At 47.9% G+C, this 25459-nt stretch overlaps 1 protein-coding gene across 4 annotated transcripts in view; it reads left to right on the top strand.

Moving 5' to 3' along the window:
* The window catches only part of LOC117053340 (leucine zipper putative tumor suppressor 3-like), a 69531-nt gene that overhangs the window by 29044 nt on the left and 15028 nt on the right, over positions 1-25459 (top strand). The window contains exons 1-2 of one of the 4 annotated variants that reach the window (XM_033161013.1): positions 8563-8665; positions 25193-25289. The gene's annotated coding sequence lies outside the window, so the exon portion shown is untranslated. Of the gene's footprint in view, positions 1-8562; positions 8666-8870; positions 8896-13623; positions 13811-25192; positions 25290-25459 lie in introns of those variants that run through there. The other 3 variants (XM_033161014.1, XM_033161015.1, XM_033161012.1) reach the window with 3 other exon arrangements.

Raw genomic sequence — 25459 nt, 5'->3', positions numbered from 1 at the left:
CATCAAACACACCATCTCAGGACTATTTAATTGCTCATCTTCCAACATTGTGTACGCAATCAAATGCCAACAGAGCCCTTCAGCTCTCTATATTGGACAAACAGGCCAAACCCTACGCCAAAGGATAAATGGACATAAATCTGATATCAGGAATCACAAGACAGAGAAACCAGTAGGAGAACACTTCAATCTCCCAGGACATTCTGTAAAAGATCTCAAAGTAGCTGTCTTAATACAAAGGAATTTCAGAAATAGACTGGAAAGAGAAGTGGCTGAATTGCAACTAATCAGCAAACTTAAAACCATGGAGAGACCTGGTCTGAACAAAGACATTGGATTCTTATCTCATTATACATAACAAAGCTATCTTTAGCCATCTCACCCCTTGCCTTTCCCTTGCCTTTCCGTTAAGAGTCGTCAACAGGTTTTCCACAGCTATCAGCTGATTACCCATTCCCACCACCCTTCTGAGTAATACCCCTCCCCACTCCCTCACTATATTTAAGGATCTGGTGACTTCTGTTTCAGTGTATCTGAAGAAGTGTGCATGCACACGAAAGCTCATACCAAGAACAAACTCAGTTAGTCTCTAAGGTGCTACTGGAAAGAATTTTCTATTTTGTTTCGACTATGGCAGACCAACACGGCTACCCACCTGTACCTGCTACCCATGTCACCCAGCAGCCTCCATTGGGAAGGGGGGGCTCCATTGCAGGGCAGGGGAGATCATAGAATTGTGGGAATCCCTTGCAGACGACCGCAGTGCCTGAAGACAGAGAGTCAAGTCGTGCATCCATAGCAGTGACCAGCGGGAGGAGCGCAGAGAGATGAAAAGCCATGGTGCATCTGCAGCAGCACAACTGGATGCCTTCACCTGCCCCAGCTGCAACAAAACATGTCTCTCCTGTATCGTTTTCTACAATCACAGCAGGCGCTGCGAGTTCCAACTGTTTGGCTTCACCCCCAAAGGGGCACTCCTCTGTTGTCTCCCGAGACAGACGAATGCCAACCAACCTTGCCCTGAGACACAGAGTTCTTCTCCTCCTGGCTCAGTATATTGTCTACCCCAGCGGTTCCCAACCCTTTTTGAGCCACTAACTCCTTGGTTCCACAAACTCGCTCCCGGTGCCCCCTACCCTATGAAAAGCATCACTCAGAATAGCAGGTGGCACAACCCGCTAAGGGAGATAGCAACATGACGAGATTCAAAACGGTAACGCCTGAATTGCACGTTGGCTCTAAATCCAGTTGAAACTTTATAGTTTAATTAAATCAAGAGAATGGGGCTGACGATGCCAAGGTCATGGGTTCGATCCCTGTATGGGTGCATGTTCCTGTAGTGCAGGGAGCTAGACTAGGTGATTGATGGGATCTCTTCGATTCTATCATTCCAGCCATCCCATGATGTGCCACACTCCGCCAGTCCCCTCCTCGGTCTCCGTGTTGCCCTCTTACGATTCCACAAGGGAGGAGGAAGATGGGGACAAATCGGTTGGCTCCAGGACCCTTCAATTTCTCTGACTCCTCCTATCATTGGCTCTGGTGCCACCTCTTCTTGACCACCCCGCCTTCCACCCTGTCTGTCCAAATGGGTGTCCCGCCTTCCTTTTTGACTGGCCAGTCACGGGTGGGGTCGTGCTTTCCCTGGGCCAATAGCGATCCTCCTTCAACTTCCTGCATGGCGGTCCTCCTTCCTGCTCTTCGGATGATGCCACTGCCAAGCATTGAGAGAGACAGAGAAAGCAGGAGGTCCATGTTACACACACAAAATGGTACCAGGCTGGAAAGAAATCTGCTTCTGATCCCACAACCCAGAAAATGTTGCTTGGTGTTCCTCCATCCTCGTTTCCCATATAGCACTTCTCTGGCCTGTCCATTTCGGCGCAGTGAATATTTTAGGGTGGCGAATTCCGCAAGCACAGAAGTGGTTATCCTGGAATTTTTTCCCACAAAAGTAAAAAAAAAATCACTATTTTTGCCCCTGAGGATTTTTTTTTATAGAAATAATGAGGACTGTATCATACACTTCAGAGAGAATCTTGTAACTTTTGTTGTTGTTGTTGTTCCTGATTGTTCCTCTGGAGATACCAGCTGTAGAATAGTCAAGTGTGTGTTATGAGAGTGTTATGTAATCTGTTGCCGAGATGAAAAACAAAAACCCATCCTGCCCGTATTGCTTCACCTGCTTTTTTCAACTCGAAATCTTCCTTCTGGCGCCTTTCTTTTTATTAAGATTCTCCATTTGCAGAGTGGCTTCTTTTGAAGTCGCAGATGATCTCGCCCAGGAATAGTGACTAAGGCGAATAGTGATCGCACGCGGCCGCCCCACAAGCCGCCTTTTCACTCGGCGGGCTCATAAAGTTGCCGCGGAACATATCGCGCGTGCGCACTCCGTCTGGGCAACATATCGCGTGCACGCACTCCGTCTGGGCCAGTGCTGCCGCTTCCACAGCAGCTCCAGCAGCAGGGGCGGGGCAGCCCCATAGCGGTGCTGGCGGGCAGGCCCCATACGGGCTGCGGGGCGGAGCGGCCTCGCTCCGCGGCTTGCTTGCAGGCCGCCGAGCAGGTTTGCAAGCAGGTTGCGGGGCGAGGCTGTCTCGCTTCATGGCTTGCTCAGAGCCTGCCGGCGGGACGGGGCCGGCCCAAGTGTCATCCCCCCTCCCCTGGAACCCGGGGCGGACTGCCCCCTGCCCCCCTTGTGACGCCCCTGCTTCTTTTATACAATGGGTTCGCTTCTAGCCTTGTCACTATTTTCCAGAGCTGCACTGCAAATTTCGGAGAAGTGCGAATTTTGAAAGGACCCAGCTAAGTTTCCGTGTGTGTTTTTGTTTGTGGGATTGCAAACGCAGCCAGATCTCCTGCTCGTGCCTACCCTTAGGGGACCGTAATCGACTCTGCCCTACATTGGCAACCCTGCAAGGGAAGATCAGCAGGAGAGGGCATGCTCTCTCTCCGGGGAGCTTATGTACTGATACTGATCATCTCACCAGGGAGCTGCAAGCTTCTTAGGGATGCCGGAGTTTCCTGGACACCGTTGGAAAGCTGTCGGTGTGCATGCGTTCCATCCCTTGTGCGGAAACAAAGGCGCAAAGCCAGGAATGATAATAATAATAATAATAATAATAATAATAATAATAATAATAATTTATTTGTACCCCGCCCATCTGGCTGAGCTTCCCCAGCCACTCTGGGCGGCTCCCAAACAAAATGTTAAAACAATACAGCGTTAGATATTAAAGATGTCCCTAAACAGGGCTGCCTTCAGATGTCTCTTAAAAATAGGATAGCTGCTTATTTCCTTGACCTCTGATGGAAGGGCGTTCCACAGGGTGGGCGCCACTACCGAGAAGGCCCTCTGCCTGGTTCCCTGTAACCTCACCTCTCGCAATGAGGGAACCGCCAGAAGGCCCTTGGCGCTGGATCTCAGTGTCCGGGCTGAATGATGGGGGTGGAGACGCTCCTTCAGGTATACAGGACCGAGGCCGTTTAGGGCTTTAAAGGTCAGCACCAACACTTTGAATTGTGCTCGGAAACGTACTGGGAGCCAATGTAGATCTCTCAGGACCGGTGTTATGTGGTCCCGGCGGCCACTCCCAGTCACCAGTCTAGCTGCCACGTTCTGGATTAGTTGCAGTTTCCGGGTCACCTTCAAAGGTAGCCCCACGTAGAGCGCATTGCAGTAATCCAAGCGGGAGATAACCAGAGCATGCACCACTCTGGCGAGACAGTCCACGGGCAACAGGAATAGGGCTACAACATTGAATGTGCTAATGGTTAGATCAGGGGTTGTCAACCTGGTCCCTACCTCCCACTAGTGGGCGTTTCAGGATTCTAGGTGGGCGGTAGGGGGTTCTACGGCACAAGCTGAATCCTCCTTCCATTGAGCACTGGTGGGCGGTAAGGAAATTTTACCATCAAGAAGGATGCATTAGTGGGCGCTAGGTATAAAAAAAGTTGACTACCCCGGGTTTCTCATTTTTCTAGTCTTGAATTTCCACATTTCCACATCACACTGGATTTTTTTTTTAATAAGGACATTCAGCAGCGAATTTCTCCCAGTATACATGTCGCTGTGCAATTTTTCTTCATGTGCTCATTTTTGCAAATCTAACGCTAACATAATACAATTTTAGCTTGGGTTTTAACCGCTATGTGCATAAAATGCAGTGTATTCATTCGGATGCATTTTTGCACAACTGATGTCAGAAGCGCAGGTGAGCAATAAAAAAGCCCTCTTTATTCAGTGGGTCTGGCCCCAAGGAGGCAGTTGCGTGGACTGAAGGGCCCCCCACACCTTTCCACCGCTCTCTAAGGCTCCTCCCCCAGTTCCTTCCCCAGCAGCCTAAGGCTCTGTCATCTCATCTCTGTTTGCTCCACCCTTTTCATACCACTTTGGGTTCTCAGAGACCAGGCGGGAGGGAGGGAGCTGGTCGCAGCAGGAGGGGGAGACCCCCTGGCTTCTTCAGCAGCCTGGCTCAGCTCTGCCTCTTGGGCCTCCTCCTCTCCAGCCTCTGCTTTTGCACTGCTCTCTGCTACAGACTCTCCCCACTCACTAAACCCTGCTGCCTCTTCAGCTTCCGACACCTCCTCTTCCCAGTTTTCTGCCTCTTCTCCCTCTGACCACTTGTTGTCATCCCACCAGCAATTTACGGGCTCTGAGCCTTCTTCCCTTGGGGTTTCCCCAGCTGGTGCCTCCAAGCAATGTGTGATCGGTGGCTGACAGTGGGTGCCGTTATTTCTGTGTTTTTAGCAGACATTTGGCACCATGGGTCCATGCATCTGGCTGTTACCCAGAAAGTTGGGGGTTCGAACCCATCCAGGGATGGCTGTGGGCAAGATTCCTGCATTGCAGGGGGTTGGACTTGATGACCCTCGGGGGTCCCTTCCAACTCTACAAATCTATGATTTCCTGGACTGTCGGCGTTCAGAGCACCATGCATTTGCAAGAATATTTGAAAGGAGGCTATTTTGGTTCCCACCTCTCCCCCTCTGCAAAACGTCTGCAATTTCACATGGTCTGCAGCACACAGCATTAAATTATTCACAGCCTAGGGATCCGTATTCGAAAAGCGCACCTGCGCGTGTTGACCGCTGCAGTCTTTCCTAACCGTTGCACACTTGCCGAAAATGGATGTGGTGTGCAAAAGGACACAAGGTGTTCTGTTTTCAAACAGCAGGATAATGGGTTTGCGGCGAAACGCCCGTCCTGTGGGGAGTCTTAAAATGGGTATCTAGACTCTGTCGCTCTGGTACGAAATTAAGCCTTGAGACTCGAGTTCTCCAACGGGTACCTTTTGGTTAACTGCGGGCTACCGGTGGATGCCGACATTGACCTAGTTTCTGCGGGTGATCGTAAGATTGCCTCCTGCCCAAGTTTAATAGGTCAGCTGGTATCCCCGGTGCAGGGAAGCCCTTTCTGAAAGGAGGAAGCATCAAGTGCTGCGTGCCCAAGCTAGCTTGGTGCAAATGTGGAGATCTTGGGATGGAGGAGGGAAGGAGAACAGAAAGCCCTAGGCCCTTCCATCTTTAGTGTGCCAGGCATTATCGAGCAGGCATTTAGAAGGTGCCAGGTTCCAGTGGTGTAGCACAGGGGCGGTTGCCCCGGGGCACAAAATTGTTAGGGGCACAAAATTTCAACACCTGGTGCTGCCTCAGAACAGCTGCTTGCTTCCAATGCTGGGCTCTGTTGAAAATGGTTTCTCCCTGAGAACCGGGGAAAACTTTCCGAAAGGCAGAGCTGTTTGACAGTGGAACGGTCTCCCGCGAGAGGTGGTGGACTCTCCTTGGAGGTTTTTAAGCAGAGGTTGGATGGCCATCTGTCAGGGATGCTTTAGCTGAGATTCCTGCATGGCAGGGGGTTGGACTAGATGACCCTTGGGTCCCTTCCAACACCAATATCTTGGTCTTCCTCGTTGATTTTGATGGGCAGCTCTTACTCTAAACCCAGCGAGCCATTTAAAAAGAAAAGGGCAGAACGGATACAAAAACTTATGGAATAAATATGCAGAAACGGCCAAACTTACCGGAAGAATAAGAAATCAAGATAACAATTTTTTTTATAAAAGGATGGAAATGGTTTATCGAATATTTACAGGACTATTGTAATAACTTGCCATTTTATATGGGTATAGATTTAAAGTAGACGAATAAATGAGCATATTAAGTTAATTTGGATATGCAGAAAATATTAAAAATAAATTTAAGGAACCGCAGAATGAGGGGGAAGGAAGCCAAGTTTTGAAACGTCAAAGTGATTGTAAAATTAGTGATATGTATAAACCTGAAAAACATATAAAAAAATAAAATACAAAAGGTCAAACATAACCCGTCCAGACAATGAGATGGTTCAGTTCACCCGTCAGCTTTTTATCTCCAATTCTCTCCACCATCACCTGGTTTTCATTCCCCGTCCCCCCCAGTCAGTCAGTATTCTGAGGGCATTGAGCCCCCTCCCCTGTGTTTATCCTTACAACAACCCTGCAAGGTAGGTTGGGCAGTGGTCTATGGTCGCCAGCTAAGCTTTGTGGCTGAGTGGAGGTTTGAGTCTGGGTTTCCTCCGAATGCCATGCTGTCCAGGGCTGATGAGAGTTGTAGCCCAAAACTTCTGGAAGGCAACACTTTGGATAGACAAATAATCTGACATTTTACAAGGCCGTTTCCTGTGTTGCTGAGATGTTGCTGCCCAGCCCCGCTGCTCTGCAGCTGGTGGCGGAGGAGCCCGATTTTGGGCTGCTCGCCACTCTGCCACTGGCAGAGGGGGTGGAGAAGCCTGATTTTGGGCTGCTCCCCCCTCCCCCAGCACCCTGCCGCTTGTAGAGCGGCGGCGGGGCAGGCTGGCCAGCGCCCCCTCCATTTTGGCGCCCTAGGCAATTGCCTAGTTTGCCTAAATGGATGCGCCGGCCCTGGATGTAATTGCAGTACCTGGTCTCTTCTGAACAGGTTATGTTTTGCTGTGTTTCTTGTGCAATATTGTTAACGAATGCCTCGCACAACGAAAAACTCGCAAAACGAAAGGGTTTTGCGAGTTTTTAGTTGACTCGCGAGACGAATTCGTCTGTAGCTGTTTTTCGCAAGACAAATTCGTCTGGCGAGGTACCACTGTAAGCCGGCACCGGAGCCGCGCTGCGCTGCGTTTTAAAGCTGCAGCGAGCGAACAGCAGCGCTGCTGTTCGCCCGCTGCAGCCTTAAAACGCAACGCAGCGCGGTCTGGTGCCAGTTGGCAGGGGTGTCGGCCGATCGCGCCCGCCAAACAGTGCTGCTGTTTGCCCGCTGCAGCTTTAAAATGCGGCGCGGTGCCATAGCTGTAAAGTCTTACCTTTTGGCTCCGGTCGGAAGGGGTGCCATCCGATCGCGTCCGCCATCTTGGGTCGACTGCGCATGTCTGCGCATGTCCAGACATGCGCAGTCGAACCAAGATGGCGGACGCGATCGGCTGGCGCCCCTTCCGACTGGCGCCCCCGGACTATTTCCCCATAGGAATGCATTAATTGAATTTTAATGCGTTCCTATGGGAAACGGTGCCTCGCAAGACGAAATTTCCGCAAGACAAAAAGTCTTGCGGAACGAATTAATTTCGTCTTGCGAGGCACCACTGTAAATACGTACGATCGCATTGTGTCTTATAGCTGAGAAAAAACAAACAGAATGTGTTTATTGGGGTCATCTAGTCCAACCCCCCGCAATGCAGAATTTTTCACCCAACATTGCGACTCGAACCCACGACCCTGCAAAATGAAGAGTCTCATGCTCTACCAGTCGAGCTATTGCAGCCAAAAGAAAGTCCAGGAGGTTTGCCTCTGTTCTCACCGACCTCAGTTTAAGCAGTTATCCTTTCATTTCACTTTTTATTTGTCTACCTCCTTTCTATATTATTATACACAGGGCAGTTTGCAAGCTGAAGAAATAACAATGGACGGCAAAGATCACACAGTCTGATCCAGTACAAAAAGTCATAATAAAAACAAACAATTTAAATCAAACAAAGCAATATTTAATAATTGATTGGAATATAATAGTAAGTAGCAAAATTGAATATCAGCAAATAATAATTTAACCGTTTACACTTAATCATTGCAATAAAGAATTACTAAACTATAATCAATAAAAATAATAGCAAGTCACCATCCATAAAATACCACCAAACGTACAAAACCACGTCAAAGGATCAATCTGAAAAACAAGGACACACAATAATTGTAATTTTGTCTTTAAATATCCCTGAATGCCTCTTCTTTCTTCCCAGCTGCTTCTGCTGTTCTCGAAGTTGGTAGAGACCGCGACTCTTAATCTCAGAGTTGTGGGTTCGAGAACCAACGTTGGACAAAAATAATAATAATCCTGCATTGCAAGGGGTTGGACTAGATGACCCCCGTGGCCCCTCACAGCTCTGCAATTGTAGGATTCTGTTCCTAAGGTTTACTAAGGCAGGTCAGGGCAAGTTGCCGTCTCGCCTGGGAAGAGTTAATGGAACTTGGCAGGCAAGCGCTTCCTGGTATCGGCCAATCGGAGGGAACAAAGGTTGGCAACAGGTGATGGGTTTGTTGACGGCAGGTATTAATTTTAGTTTTTTCTCCAGAGGTCCCTGCAGGCGAGGAAGCAGCTTAGAGCCCAGCGAGGGTGAGGATCCGGAGGGAGCATGGGAACAAGCCTCTCCTGGAGCGTGGAGGTAAATGACCCGAGGAATTCCTGGTTTTTAAAAAGGACTCCTTAAAAAAAAAAGGAAAGAAAGAAAGAAAGAAACTTGCTTCCCTCTCACCTCCCTTTGCAGGGTAATCTGAAACTCCCCTCTTTTCAATAAGGCAGGACCTTCCCAGGCTGGGCAGATTGGGGGGGGGGGGCAAACAAACTGAGAAGGTAGCTCTGTCCTTGCTGGCTGAGGAAGGAGGCTTCAGACAGGTGGGTTTCTGTCCGCAGGTGCAGAGCAGACATTTGGGCCAGAATCTGTGACCCGTTGCCTTCCTCCTCCCCCCCCCCCCCGAATTGTGTTTTTGTGATTTGTTTCCAAGCCCCTCCATTGATAGGTTTGGAGCGCGGAGGGGGAAATCTCAGACCCAGTGGCCCTAGAGATATCTCCGTCTGGCCCCCCGGGACTCTCCCCAGGTCATACGCCCCCTCCTGAGCAGCAGCCCTTTTAACAGCTCTGCTTTGCACCCTCCTCAATTCATGGAATCGGAAGGGACCATGAGGGTTGTCTAGTCCAACCCCTTGCAATGCAGGAATCTTTTGCCCAACGTGGGGTTCGAACCCATGACCCTGAAATTAAGAATCTCAGGCTCTGCTGACTGAGTTATCCTTTTGCCTGTCTGGAATATGGCAATGCCTCTTGCTTGCTTGGATAGAGGACAGAGGGGTGGGGGGGGTGAGTGGGGGGGTATAGCAACAAACCTACTGTACAGTGGCGAAATTCGCACCCGCTACTTGCCCGCATTCTCCTCTGGCCGCTCCCGCCGCTGGAATGTGGCCCCCATAAGGTTGCTTGGAATGGAAAGTGGCCCTTGAGCTGGAAAAGTGTTCCTGTCCCAGTTTTAGAGAACCGGGATCCTGTTGCTTTCGTGGGTGGAATACTTTTAAAAGTGTAATAATAAATACAAGCCGTCTCCAGGGCTGTGGCATGGGAGGGGAACTCTGCCCCGATCGGCTGCTTTTCCTGCAGAAAATCTCACTCGCCTCCTTTTTGCACCCGGAGGTGCTGTTTGCAGCAAATGTGTTTTTGGGAGTTTGCAACTCCTCTTGGGTGAGTGGCTTTGCACAATGTCTCCATGCTCATCTGACACTCTTCTTTTCATTCCTTTGCTCAGAGCAGATTGCAGGGTTGGACTTTGCCCGCTCGGCATCCAATAGGGCCGGGTTCGAGTTCTGGCAGGGATATGATCCAACAGGTGATATAGCCACTGCCTTGCGAGTAGGGTTGCTGGGTTTGTTCTCCCGCAGTACTCCCAGGTCTTTGAAAACTGCATGGCAGGTTTTGACTGAGCGAGAAAAGTGGTTGTTGTCATTGTGTGCCTGTTGTCCTGCCGAACCTCTGCTTGTTGTGGAGCAGTTAAAGGCATGGGAGCTCTGCCTCTCCCAAGAAGCTGGCAACCCAACCCTCCCATTGGTGAGGATTGGGGTCTCTGAGAATCAGGGGATCCCCCCACCCTAAACTTTGCACACGTGCTAGCACAAGCAAATTGTCGGGAGCTGCCCCTGGCACAGTTGTTGGGAAGATTCACACATACACACTTCACCAGTGTTAGTTCCAACGCTTGAAACTGCTGTCTTACGCTCCTTACTTCTTGGGTGGGGGGGAGTTCTTTTTAGATTGTGGGATGTCTTTGGCTCAAGCTGCACATCTGTTAAGCTTGGGCCTGGGTTCCCTTGAAAGCTGCTGGAAAGATCTGTTTTGACTTCCGAAAGCAGCAGAATTTTAAAGGGACTCGGTGGGGCTCTGTGTTTGAGAAACTGCCTTCGAAAAGTGTTCAGAAACATTAACGAGTTGCGACTGAAACTGGCTGAAGAGAATGCAGCATAGCACCCATTTTTCAAAGGGTTATACTGGCTTCAGTTTTAGCTTTCAAGATTTGGTATTTAAATCCCAGTACAGCCTGGGACCAGTATACCTGTACAGGGAAGTTTTAAATGTTTGATGTTTTACTCTATTTGATGTTTTGATTTGTTGGAAGCCGCCCAGAGTGGCTGCGGTAACCCAGTCAGATCAAGCAAGGTTCAACTTATATCTTTACGTTGCTATTTTAGGAAACTGGCTTATTTTGATTTTTAAGGACCCTTAGACAGCCCTTTGCAGATCAATCTGCAGTTTTTGAGGAGGGGGAACGTGTTTGCAGTTCTGTATGGTTCCGTCGTGAGCCTGGAACTGGGCTACACGAGAGGCATCGCTTGTTTGAAAGGGTGGGTGGTTCTGGGGGCTCAACTGCTTCTGTGGCTTTGGAGTGGAATAATTGGTCAGATTTGCTTATACCCCATAGAATACCTTTGCTTGAAAGGAGAGAGGGAGAGCTATTCCCAGGTGGAACGGTGCAACGAGATAAACAATTGCATCAGGAGCAATGATGGGTTGTGTACAAAACAGAGGAAAGGTATTTTTTGCTGCTGGTTGCAGAACAGATGCTCCAGGGGCATGCAGAGCAACCTGGGTTCGACTTCAGTCACCAGACCCTCCCAGTGTCCCTGTTTCCCAGGGACATTCCTGGATTTACAGAAGCCGTCTTGGTTTCTCATTTAATCCTGTTTTCCTTTGGATGCTCCTATTTTCATCGGAGAAATGTCGGAGGGGATGCAGTCCTTGGTAGCTTCAGTTGGAAGGATTAGAGAATGGACCTCCGTGAGACCCCGGGGAATTGCTGCCAGTCAGAGTCGACAAGATTGGATCCAGTAGGGACTGGTGCCCACTGAAACTGGTGGGCAAGGAGACCCGCAGAAGTTGGAGGCAGAGCCACCCCTTCCCTGCCTTCACGCAGATGGGGGGCGGACTGAGGTTCGTGGGACAGGAAGCATTTCAGCTTAATGGACCACCCTCCATGGATAGGATTAGAATCAGCAGTGGGGAACCTTTATTTTTTTATAAGAGAACAACAGAACATCAAAAAGAAAAACATACAGACAAAACACATACATTTCACGAATCATTACATTGAAATTTTCCATTGTTTGGTGACTTCCCCCAAACCCCTCCTCTGAGCTTCATTGTGCATTTCTTTCCTGTAGCAGGTTCTTTTTCTAGACATTTAAATTGTAAATAATAATAAAACCAATACTTTGCAAAACATCAAACTATATAAGTCACCGATAACCTAACTGTACTTCCATAAGGGTATTCTATATGTTGCAACATTTCTTCAAATACTCTTCCAATCTTCTTCTACTTTCTCCTCTTTCTGGTCGCAGATCCTTCCAGTCATCTCGGCGAGTTCCATATATTCAAGCATTTTCATTTGCCGTTCATTTATCGTAGGAATATCTTGCATTTTCCAGTACTTGGCTATTAATAATCTAGCTGCTGTTGTGGCATACAAAATGAATGTACCGTCTTTCCTTGGGATCTCATCTCCTACAATTCCAAGCAAAAAGTCTTCTGGCTTCTTAGTAAAAGTGTTTTTAAACACTTTTTTCAGTTCATTATAAATTTCCCCCCAGAAGTCTTGGGGCATGTCCACCACATGTGGAAAAAGGTGCCTTCTTTTTCTTTACATGTCCAACACTTTTTATCAGCTGCGTAATGCATTTTAGCTAATTTCACAGGTGTTAAATACCATCTATACATCATTTTTAGCACGTTCTCTTTCAAAACATTACACGCAGTAAATTTCATACCATTTTCCCACAGTCTTTCCCAGTCCTTCATCATAATATTGTGACCCACATCTTTTGCCCAATCAATCATAACTGACTTCACTTGCTCATCTTTCATGTGCCACTCCAGCAGCAAATTATACATTTTAGACAATTTTTTTTTTGTTTTTGTATCAAGCAACTCTGTTTCCAATCGTGACTTTTCACATGAAAAGCCTGCAAGGAGTGGGGAACCTTTAGACCTCCAGATGTTGAACTACAACTCCCATGCACCCTGGGAGCCTGGCTTGCTGGGGCTGAGATGGGCAGATAATCTGACTTGCCATAGTGGCAGTTTTCTGTGTTTCTAAATACACCGTCGTTTTACCATCTCAGGGATGGCTCACAGCTCGGCAGCAGAGGCACACGCGCTCATATAATCCCAGGTTCAAACCCAGGCCTCCCCAGATGAGAAAAAAAAAGATCCCAAGAAGCAGGATATTTGCAAGAGACTTTGGCTGGCAAGATTTCTCGCAGCACTGGGCTGGAACTGTCAGGCTTTTAAGGCAGCTTTGCATTTATGCAAACAGATGTGTACGGCAATGATATTCAAGAGATTGTGCCGTACTCCTTGGCAACCCTAGGGGTAGTCCAAATGTTTGCAAAATTCTGCCAGAAGCCTGATTTGCATGGTAAAATGAGGACATGAATCCCGACTTGCTCAGTTTGCATAACGGGTTCAGGTTGCAGGCTGTGATTTTAATAATAATAATAATAATAATAATAATAATAATAATAATAATAATAAGTTTGTCTATTTATCTTTCTTTTACACCCTGAGAATGCAGAAATCTCTGAACATGATAACCAGGAGTGAGGGGAGGCATCCCTGCAAAAAGTTGCCCATGCTTTTCGTTGTTGGCATCCATCTGTCTCGAGAGACAATGGAGTGTGCCTCAAGGGGTGAAGCCAAACCAGAGAAGCTTTTGGGGTTGATGGGAATTATAGTCCAAAAGGAGCTGGAGGGCACCAGCTGAGCGAAAGCTGCCTTCAAAATCACGGCTTTCAAACTGGTTTCAAGGCCTAACACTTGCAGTTTCTGGCTGAATCCCCACCAATGAATAACTAGTGTTTTTGGACCCTCCCACGCCGAATTTCTTTTGCCAGTAGCATACCAGGAGCAACGCTGCGCTTCAGCTTCTTTATGCCAAGTTAATAACAAATCCGTAATGCGTTTGCAGTCCAGGGTCGCTGGGGCTACTGTGGGGAGATTTGACCTTCTTACAGTGGGTATGATTTGCAAATAAACTTCTCCCTGCTGCAAGACCCTGGGCGTTCGGGTGTGGGCATTCCCCTCGCCCTTTGTGTTTTAAGCAGGTGCAATCAGATTGTGTTCCAAAGAGCTATTTGTGTGCTTATATATTTTGGCCGTCCCCCAGAAGCGCAAGGGTGGAGCAAAGCTCGACAAGGAAATTGGCGTTTGCCGCGGAGGCAGGTATGTGTGACGAATGAAAGTGGAACGGGAGCCAGGCTCACCCACCAGGTACCGAAATTTTAAAAAAATACGAATCCGTCTTTTGTGGAACATTCTGTATTCCTTCTCTGTTTACAGCCCTTCTGGAGGGAAAGATACGCTTGGAAACGCATGAGCAACATCAGCTGAAATATTGGAATCCAGCCAATATTTATTGAGCATGTTAAGAATACCCTGGACTTTTTGGGGGTATGTGTGCGAATTACCCTCTTAAATTCTTTTTCAATTGCACTTAGCAAACTTGGGTATCCCCCTGAGTATATTAATAATTTCCTTTCATTTCTGACTAACCCTGTTCGGTCTTCACATCCGCTGACCCTTCAGGGCCTGAGTTTGAAGGATTCACTGCAGTTTATGATATTGGCCATTTTTTGTTTTCAATGTTCAAAATCGGTTTGTGGCTCCTTGAAGCTGCCAGCACGAGACAGCAGCCATACCCCGGGAAAGGGCTTCGACTAGTCAGCTAAACCAGGTGAGGATAGGCGATGGGTCTCAAACCCTTGGTGAGTTGGGGACTTCTCTTGCAAGCAAAGACAGGCTCTGGCGAATTGAGCGGATGAGACCAAGAGTGGGCCCAACGGTCGCAAAGATGGTTTCTGGACGTGATGTAGAGGGGGCAGAGGAGGCTTGTGAGCCTGGGGAGGGAGCCCATCTAGAGGAAGGAAAACTCTGAACCTAAACCTCCCCTCCCTTGCGAGATATCTTGGGGAGCAGAAAAGGCTCAGGAGTAAACCCTACCCAAATCTGGAGCGGAGTCCTTAAGGCGGTTGGGTGGCACCTTGTACGCCTCCTTTCAGCAACTCCTACAGCTAAGTTGGTGCCAAACATCTTGCTCTGTGTGTTGTAGTGGTTAAGAGCGGTGGACTTGTAATCTAGTGAACCGGGTTCGCGTCTCCTCTCCTCCACATGCAGCTGCTGGGTGACCTTGGGCTAGTCACACTTCTCTGAAGTCTCTCAGCCCCACTCACCTCACAGAGTGTTTGTTGTCGGGGAGGAAGGGAAAGGAGAATGTTAGCCGTTTTGAGACTCCTTCGGGTAGTGATAAAGCGGGATATCAAATCCAAACTCTTCCTCCTCCTCCTCCTCCTCCTCCTCCTCCTCCTCTTCTCTGCTTTCCTTTGGACCTCATCAGTGAGGCCGGGGTGTGTGTGTCTTGTCATCTGGGCAGCCCAGGACCTCCAGACACACTCCCCAGGCTTGCGCCCACAGGGAGGTCACTTCAGTGTTCCTAACGCAGCGGTTTGACTACACCCCCAGAGGCGCACTCCATTGTCTCTTGACAATGTACAGTGGAACCTTGGTTTTCAAACTTAATCCATTCCGGAAGTCTGTTTCACTCCCAGAACCTTTCAGAAACCGAGGCGCGGTTTCCAATCGGCTGCAGGAGCTTCCTGCACTCAATCGGAAGCCACACCAGACATTTCTGCTTCCGAAAAACGTTCAAAAACCGGAACACTTACTTCCAGGTTTTCAGCGTTCGGGAGCAAGTTTGTTCGTCAACTAAGCCATTCGAGAACCAAGGTATGGCTGCAGTTTTAAACTGTTTTTAATATTGTCTTGTAATGCTGTAACCGCTCTGGGACCTTACGATGAATGTCAAGTAATAATGATGATGATGATACAGTGGATGCTCGTGTTGCGAACGTGATCCGTGCGGGAGGCACATTTGCAACCTGCAGCGCCGCGTCTGTGCACGCACAGGTCGCGATTCGGTGCTTCTGTGCATGCGCAAAGCACCGAAACCCGGAAGTAACCTGTTCCGGTACTTCCGGGTTCGGCGCGGTGCGCAACCCGAAATCGCGCAACCTGAAGCGTCTGTAACCCGAGTTATGACTGTAATACTAAATAATGCCTGATGGATGGACCTTGGGACTTTCTTGTTTGTGTGTGATGCGTCTTTGTCGTTCATCCCCTCGCTCATTTCAGCGCCAGTCCCGTTTCCATCTCGCCTGTCCTTTGCCTTGTGATTACTTATGCAAATGGGCGACGCAGCCCCCATAATGGGCATGTTGTCTTCCAGAACAGAAAAGCCTACAATTATCTTATTATTGGGATGAAAGGGAGAAAAAGAAGCCTGTGCGTTGTGTTTACAACTGTTTGTTTGTTTGCGTTTCCCCACGCCCGTAGGAGACGGAGGCCTCGTTTGCCACTTTGCCTCAGCTGCGGCCTTTCCAAAATGGATTTTGCGTTGTTTTTTAAAAAAATACATTTGTATTGAGTTTTACATTGCTGATTTAAATTCAAACATCAAACGTCTAAATCATCCCCGAATCCTTCGACTCCCCTCCGCCCTTCCATGGTTACCATTATCAATCTTCCCCCCCCCAACTGCTTCTCTTATTTTCTCAATTTTTTAAGAATAATCATCCATTTTTTACCATAGCTTTTTCGCGCGTTGCAAGCATTGTTCAAATCCTGCCAAAGTTTTTAGTTGTTTACAATGTTCTCTTAAATACATTATATTTCACCCCCATTCCTTCTTAAAGTTCTTCTCTTCCTGCTTTCTGATTTTGCTGTTTCAGCATAGTCTTCATCAGCCATTCATCTCTGGGCCAGTAGTATCCGGGCTGCTGTCGTCCTGTACATAAATAGTCGTTTCTGCTCCTTGGATTTTGCATTTTATATGGGGGACGGGGACGCCGCTGAGATCCGCTTGAAATCTGGGCTTTCAGACGCAGCACTTCTCCTCCGTGACAGTAAACTATATCAGTTAACATGATTTCACCACTGTGGAACGCAAGGTGAATAGCATGGTTTCTGGCGGAAGCGTAACTGCAGCACAACGGAAACAGTGGTGCGTGTGATGAATGCAGCAGGGCAGCATGTGAAACAATATCTTCTTTACACGCCTGTCTTCATGGCTACAGACTTATCCGCTCTTTGACCCTTCGGTGCCTGAGAACGGATGCTTCCCCCATAATGTCCACATTCCCAACATCCGCGCTTCCAATGGCCATGAATGAAGGGTAAACAAGAACACCCTGGGCTCCTTTGCTGTTGGTAACTACAGGTTTCTCCCCTAGAATAGCACTGATTAAGTCCTCCTGTTGTGTTTTGGGACTGGAAAGATGCCCGGGGATTTCTCACGCAGCTGCTGGCTAGCACAACATTAATGATTAACCTACCAGGCCCAAAATGGGCTTATTTCATGTTCTTATCTAAATGGAATTCTATTTTCAAATAGTTGGCAGGTTTAGCCAACTGAAGGTTGGCTCGCATGACCCTCTCCCCCGCCCCTTCCATGAGATTTCATTAAAGCTTTTTCATAATGCAATACAATAAAAAAACCAGACTAATCTAAATGAAAACAAAAACAGAAAGAGATAATAAATAATAATAATAATAATGCAGAGTCCTCTCTCAAGGGTAGATTTGAACCCTTGCTTCACACAGAAAGGGGTGGACCCTACCAGCTCTCACCCAGCAGCTTCTCATTCTTATTTTATTCTTATTTTTATTAAATTTATATACCGCCCTTGATCTGAAGATCTCACAATACACGATAAAATCACAGCAGGCCCCCCCCCGCCCTGAGAGACCGCCCCCTTCCCTGCCTCGCACAGGGGGCCTTCTTGGTAGTGGCACCTGCCCTGTGAAACGCCCTCCCACCAGATGTCAAAGAGAAAAACAACTACCAGACTTTTAGAAGACATCTGAAGGCAGCCCTGTTTAGGGAAGCTTTTAATGTTTAATAGACTATTGTATTTTAACATTCTGTTGGAAGCCGCCCAGAGTGGCTGGGGAAACCCAGCCAGATGGGCGGGGTATAACTAAGATGGGCATGACTAAGCCGCTTCTGGCAAACCAGAGCAGTGCACGGAAACGCCGTTTACCTTCCCGCCGGAGCGGGACATATTTATCTACTTGCACTTTTGACGTGCTTTCGAACTAATGTAAAAATCTGCACACAAAGCTTAAAAAATATGCATTGAGCAGTTGCCCTTTTTTGTAATAATTTGCCCTGCATAGTTCAGTAATTTATTTTGCCAATCTTCTTCTTTATATTCTTTGGCCGAGGCTGCTTCCTTCCATAGGGGCTGGCTGGACTTGGCCTGGCATCCAGTCTCACATATCGGAACAGAGTCTTTTGTTCAAACAACCCGTCAAGTCCTGTACATCTCAATATCATAACTTCTTCTTCTTTTAACAACAATCATTTTCCACATTTTCTTCAAATCCTTATTATGTCTTTTCCCAGGCCTTTTTGATATCTTTGTTTGAGACCCTGTCCTGCCATGCGATGCGGTGTCCCAAAATCTTCCTGATGCAGAAGTGTTCAGCAAACTTCTTCAGCAGGGGGCCGGTCCACTGTCCCTCAGACCTTTTGAGGGGACGGACTAAATTTTTTTGGGGGGGGGGGAATGAACGAATTCCCATGCCCCACAAATAACCCAGAGGTGCATTTTAAATAAAAGCACACATTCTGCTCATGTCAAAACACCAGGCAGGCCCCACAAATAACCCAGAGATGCATTTTAAATAAAAGGACACATTCTACTCATGTAAAAACATGCTGATTCCCGGACCGTCCGCTGACCGGATTTAGAAGGCGATTGCGCCGGATCCGGCCCCCGGGCCTTAGTTTCCCTACCCATGGTTTATGGAAACAAGGGAGTGGTGCTCCGCCCCAGAAAGTTTGGGGGAAACTGCCCTATAAAGAAATACACCCCAATCGAGGGGAAGTTGCAAGGATGTGCTTGCTGAAGGTTGTGACCTGGGACAGAAATGAGAGTTGAAACCAGATGGAGAAGGGAGGCCAAAAGGGAGTCCCTTCGTTCCATGGCACGTGGCCAGGCCTCTCACCCCACCCTGAGGGTTCAGTCTTAGCTTGAGAATTTCTTGTGGGGCAAGGACAACCCTTTTATTACAGCATTAACCAGTTCGATGAGTGTACGTAGACCTCTTCCTCCCCTCCTTTTTTTCTTTTTTGAAAAAGAGGATTTGCAAAGGACGTCTCCGTTTACCACAGTCCAACCCAAACAAAGAGATTCTTCTCAGCCTCGCTTGAACATGGGGAGAAAAGGGGAATTAGGCTAGACAAAGACCTCGGATTCAGCTCCCCGGAAATAGAAAACTCGATCAGCGTTGATGATGGAGAAGTTCTCTTTTGTCTCCTCTTTTGTAGTTGCACGAAATCTCCCTAATGGATGCTTTCAGCTGAGGAAACCAAAAACCCTTTTTGGAGCCGTGAGGGAGGGGCTGGTTAAATATTGACTGTTGGCTTAGTCAAGTTTTGTAGACTAAATCCTGCTCATGTTCAGCCAAACATAACAAACACATACCAGAATGGGGCAGTAATAAAGATGGGAAAGTTCTGTCTCTCTTGCACACGTGATGCAGAAGCAGGGCTTCCAATCTCTGCCCCGCCGGGAGCCGCTTGGAAAAGTTGCTTGAATTGGCGTTGCTGTGACAGTGAAACGTTATCTTTTAACTCAGCCTTTAGTATTGTGCTGCAGGATCCAAATAATCTTCACGGTTCCTTTAAGAATTTTTTTTCTTTTTAAAAAAAAACAAGCAAGGTGCTAGTCCTCATGACGCAAGGGAAGAATTACAAAGCACATATGATGGCTGTGCTGTTCTCCAAAGGTCAGGGTGGGTCTTCCAGTAGTAAGAAAATAGTGGTGCCAGCGCTAGGAGTGAATTGGGGACCTCCTAGTTTTGTTGCCAGATCCTGAAGTTGAGGCTCCAGTACTTTGGCCACCTCATGAGAAGAGAAGACTCCCTAGAAAAGACCCTGATGTTGGGAAAGATGGAGGGCACAAGGAGAAGGGGGTGACAGAGGATGAGATGGTTGGACAGTGTTATCGAAGCTACGAACATGAGTTTGGCCAAACTGTGAGAGGCAGTGAAGGATAGGCGTGCCTGGCGTGCTCTGGTCCATGGGGTCACGAAGAGTCGGACAAGTTTTGTTGCAATAGTGAGAATGGAATTTTCTGCTTGTGAATTTTTAAGTTCATTAGCACAGAATTTCCCATGATAGTAATGTCAAGGGGGGGGGATAGGGATGAGGGAGAAAATTTGTTTTGTTGAATTTTAATGAAAACCTAGCTAATTTGAGCTTCCCATACCAATGCATGAACCTATTCTTCAAAATTTGCACGCCTCTGAATTTCACAATGCAGTTCTCCAAGCACTGTGTACAGAAATGCGTATATAAGGATAAAGTGTGCATTAAAATGCAGGTATTAGTGGAAAAAATAACATACAGAAATGCATTATAATGGGGCATTTTTGCAGAAATATGTATCTGAATTATTATCTGAATACTTGCTTATTAGGAGAATGCAGAGATTTGCTTATTAGGAGAAATTTGCACTAAATGCACTAGATGCATTTTCATGAGGAAAGAATTCGCGATTCGCGATTTGCTGAGGAAATACGGAGACCTGAATTCAAGATTGGAAAAATGGGAAATGGGGAGAAGCCGAAACTGATATATTTGCCTGTTCCCTAGAAAGAAATGGGAGCCTTCTCCCCTGCCCTGTCTCATTCTTTAGGTGAATCCCCTTCTTTTAAACCACCCATAATTGGTTTGCCCCCCTTTGCCCGTCTCTTTCAGAAGTATGGTTTTATCATAAGTAGAATCTGACAATCCAACTCCCAGTGCCTGGGGACATGCCAGACTATTGTTAGCTAATGAAACAGACTTTGTCCAGCAGCCTCAGTGGGTGCCAGGCATTTTATTTTCCTTTACGGGTTCTGAAAAAGTTTGCCTCCTTAGCCAAGCTGCATGGAGGATGACAGGACGACATCAGGAGAGTTGCCGTATTTCCAAAACCTATACGACCGACATGGGCTGCCATGCATCCAGCGGTTTCTGCCCGGGCGCTGTTCACGAGGGCTGAATACCAGCTGTGTCCGAGAAATTCCAGACAACCCTAGATTCTATATTTAGGTTTTATTTTGGAGGGCAAGCAAGGACTGGCGCTCTTTGATACAGGAAAACAAGCCAGAGAAATGGCTCCGTCCATGACTATTAGCCATGGTGATATGGGATGCGGGGATTCTTTGGCTGGAGACTCCCGCGCACAGGACAAGGTCAACTGCACGCGGGATACCAGTTGCTGGGGGATCTGGTGGCCAGCGCCTCACGTGCACCTTTGCACGGAGCACCGGCCAAGCCTGCGGACGGGACGGCCGGTAATTCCGGAGCCCAGCTCACACCGTGCCGTGAAGTAGATTGTCCGCCGACTTGAATCTGAAGGATGAGTGAGTTGAATGAATGAATGCCTCGTAGATGGATTTGCAGGCGTCTGCGACCTCCTAAGTTGTTCCGGAAAGTAAAGCACCAAAGTAAAGGGTGGCCAAAACTGCGGCCAAATAAAACACTGGTAAACGCTAAAATTTAAACTAAAATGAAATAAAGACAACGACCATGGTCTCTTTTAAGACGGCTTTGGCTGACCCGCGTGGGCTGTTTCTTCTCTCTGTACCTTGCCACGCAACTTTCTCTCTGGGCTTGTCCGTTCTACCGTCTTCCACGCTAGCTAGCTATCTCTCTTAACTCCTATCTTATCCGATCTGATCTCGCGTTCTACACCCCCAGCACGGGGAGCCGCAGCCTTTTATTGACAAGAACAAACAACGTCATGATCAATGTTTTTACCAATCAGAACACTGTTGCTGCCCTTGAAAAGGGCGGGAAGCAGATTAACTGACCACCAAACAATTTGAACTTGGAGCCAAAAAGTCCCGGCGGAGGGATCTCAGCGGCAAGTCGCCTGCTGGATCCTCCTTTCACTTTCACTTTCTTGCGGAGGGATACATTAAATAGTGCATAAATAATAACAAGCAAACATAAACGACCGCAGGTGCAGGTGCACCCACGAAGTGTATTCCCACAATGGGACCACTGCATTCTACCATATTCATAGGTCAGCTGGAGTTTCATAGAATCACAGAGTTGGAAAGGGACCCCAAGAGTCATCTAGTCCAACCCCCCTGCAATGCAGGAATTTCAGCTAAAGCATCCATGGCAGATGGTTTCTGTTGAGCAAGTGAGGCAGCCAAGTTTGCTGATGATACCCAATTGTTTGGGGTGGCTAGAAGGAAAAGGATCTCTCCAAACTGGTTACAGGTAGGTAGCCGTGTTGGTCTGCCATAGTCAAAACAAAATAAAAAAAAGAAAATCCTTCCAGTAGCACCATAGAGACCAACTAAGTTTGTTCTTGGTATGAGCTTTCGTGTGCATGCACACTTCACCAGATACACTGAAACCGAAGTCACCAGACCCTTATATATAGAGAGAGGGTGTATATAAGGGTGTACATCTAACATTGTGTATGCCAACAAATGCCAACAGTGCCCTTCAGCTCTCTATATTGGACAAACAGGCCAAACCCTACGCCAAAGGATAAATGGACATAAATCTGATATCAGGAATCACAAGACGGAGAAACCAGTAGGAGAACACTTCAATCTCCCAGGACATTCTATACACGTGCGGTGTGGCAACCTTTAAGGCTGCAGCGCGTGAATAGCAGCACAGACGCTGTGCTGCTTTTTGCGCGTTACAGCCTTTTAAAAGTTGCCGCACCGACGGTGTCGATCGCGGGGGTGGGGCCTGCCCCCAGAGTGTCACCCTCCCCAGGGCGGTACCCGGGGCGGACCGCCCCCACCCACCCTGCCCCCTTGCTCCGCCCCTGGTTCCGGGAGTCTGTTCGACTCCCGAAACCGTTTGAAAACCAAGGCGCGACTTCCAATTGGCTGCAGGAGCTTCCTGCACTCAATCGGAAGCCGCGTCAGACGTTCAGCTTCCGAAAACCGTCCGCAAACCGGAACACTCACTTCCGGGCTTACGGCGTTAGGGAGCCAATTTGTTCGGGAGCCAAGCCGTTCGAGAACCAAGGTACCACTGTATTTTACACGAAACAGCGAAACATAAATACGAACCCTCTTGGACCCTGAGATCAGTATCGGAGCCCCTTCTCTGTGTGCCCCCTCTGAGGGCGTTCTGGGGGCTGGCGATGAAACCGCAGGGCCTTTTCTGTAACCGAAGGCTGCTTGAATTGGAACAGAGCAGCATATTGATTCCCAAAAAACATAACTCAGGATCTGTTGTGGCGGAGGAAGGAGAACAGCTTCTGCAGGTTGTCCTTTTTTCTTTATTACAAGGGCTGAACAAACCATGCACCGGCCATCAACAGGCAGTGAACAGATTTATAGCTGGTCTTTGCTACGTTGGGAGCTCTGCTGTGCCGCCAGGCAGGGAAGGCAAAATTTAAGGCGCGCTCTGGCCTTGATCCGAGAAAGTCCTTGGCTGAGTTGTCACTCCCATGCTTTATGGTCTCTTCTCTTGCAGGTGCAAGAAGCGCATTATGGGTCTGTTAGGACCATATTTTTCAAAGTCTGTGAGTCCAGTGGTTCAAAACTGACCATAAGGGAATCTTCATGTACGGTGCTAAGTTCTCTCTTTTTGGGGGGGGGGGAATGTTGACAATCAGGCATGTCCTGATTATTATAAGGGTGACAAAAATGAAACTGCTTAGATCGGGGCTGTCCAACAGGTCGATCGCGATCTGCTGGTAGATCCCAGGATGTCCCCAGTTGATCCTGGTTGATCGCAGGAACCTCCCCCCCCCAAAAGAAACTCAACAAGTTTGTCTCATCCTCCCTAGGAAAAGTTCAACAACTTTGTCTCATCCTCCCCCCCAAAAGCTCAATAACTCTGGTCAATCCAATGGGAAGATCACTGCCAGTTTTCTTTATATTGGGAGTAGATCGCAGTCTCTTAGAAGTTGGATGTGCCTGGCTTAGATTAATCGATAAAAGCATTTTCAATGACTAAAAGGGTGCATTTTTAAAAAAGAAAGAAAGAAAGAAAGAAAGAAAGAAAACACAACACCCACCTTTAAGCCTGTTTTGAATTGTTTAATTGGGCACTTTTTGACAATGTCTGCGTTTGCCGTTTGGCACCGAGATGAAGCCACTGCCCATGAAGGTGCTAGCAGTTTATGCCACTGGAGTTTCACCGTGGGGTGGTGAAAATGGGTGCAGTTTGGTAATTCTATGGAGGGGGTGTCATTTTGTCCTTGCACCATGAGTGCTGCACTCTACGTGGGGCTACCTTTGAAGGTGACCTGGAAACTGCAATTAATCCAGAATGCGGCAGCTAGACTGGTGACTGGGAGCGGCCGCCAGGACCATATAACACTGTTCCTGAGAGATCTACATTGGCTCCCAGTACGTTTCCGAGCACAATTCAAAGTGTTGGTGCTGACCTTTAAAGCCCTAAACGGCCTCGGTCCAGTATACCTGAAGGAGCGTCTCCACCCCCATCATTCAGCCTGGACACTGAGATCCAGCGCCGAGGGCCTTCTGGCAGTTCCCTCACTGCAAGAAGCAAAACTACAGGGAACCAGGCACAGGGCCTTCTCGGTAGTGGCGCCCGCCCTGTGGAACGCCCTCCCATCAGATGTCAAAGAGATAAGCAACTACTTGACATTCAGAAAATACCTGAAGGCAGCCCTGTTTAGGGAAGTTTTTAATCTGTGATATTTTAATGTATTTTAATATTTGTTGGAAGCCGCCCAGCCAGATGGGTGGGGTACAAATAATAAAATTATTATTATTATTATTACTACTACTACTGGTGGGTGAATTCCCAGGCTCGTCTTAGACGGTAATTGCCAGTCCCAAACGAAAGTGTGGCATGCTCACAGAGATCGTCTCTCCTCCCACCCCCCCAAATTCCCAATAGATTCCTAACTGTTGACCGACCTCCAGCTGCTTAACTGGGAGATGGTGGCTACTGCTCAGTGACTGAAGAAGGTCTTTCTCAACTCTCCTCTTTTCTTCCTTTCTCCCACCTCCCACCATCCTTGGTGCCTGGAATTCTATTTATAGTTACATTTCAGGAGCCCTTGGAAATGTAATTTCCCCAAGGCAATGGTAGCCATACTGATACCAGGTACCTCCCAGGGCTCCCGGCACTTAGAACTTTGACAACAGACAAGTCAGTGGGTGGGTGGGAATAAGGAGGAGTTCTTCTGCGGCTCAGATTCAATCCAAGTCGGGGCATAACTCAGGATTCTTAATGCTCACCTTGTATTGAATGTAGCATTATGAATAAGTGAGATTTGTATTCGGAGCCAATGAATTATGGACTTCAGTGAACCAGTCATTTATGACTGTGGAAGGGAAGAGACAAATCCTGTGTTCAGGTGGTGAAGGGTTACCCGGGGCAAGTGCCATGTTTTTTGCTCGTATGCAAAATCTGAAGTGGCTTTTGTGGTTCCTGTTTCTGCAGAGGCGCTTCTAGGGTGACGCTTCTGAGGCGAACACATTGTCAGGATAAGAGGGGCAGAATGAAAATTGTATTGTTTTCAAGACTTTCCAGATGAGGGGCCTTGTTTTAATCTGTTTTATCTTCTTCCATTCCATTTTTTTTAGCACCTATAACCAGGCCCATGAATGAGCGGGGATCGTTTGGGAACCTAGGAGGTGCTGTGTCGCAGCCGGAGATTTAGACCTGAGCCGGCTCATTCAAGTAAATAAAATCACTGTTCTGTCTTGTGCGAGGGAGGGATAAGGACACGATGACCTCGAGGCCAACCCACGAGAGCACCGCATCCTAAGCTAATTCCTTTTCTTCCTCACCCGCCCCCACAGTCAACCCAATTTGTCCCTTTTGCTGACTGACATTCCCCTGGTCGGAAT

This window comes from Lacerta agilis, chromosome 9 (assembly GCF_009819535.1).
Source record: "Lacerta agilis isolate rLacAgi1 chromosome 9, rLacAgi1.pri, whole genome shotgun sequence".
NCBI lineage: Eukaryota > Metazoa > Chordata > Lepidosauria > Squamata > Lacertidae > Lacerta > Lacerta agilis.
The sequence above is the reverse complement of the archived record's forward strand: the minus strand, read 5'-3'. Positions and strand labels throughout refer to the sequence as shown.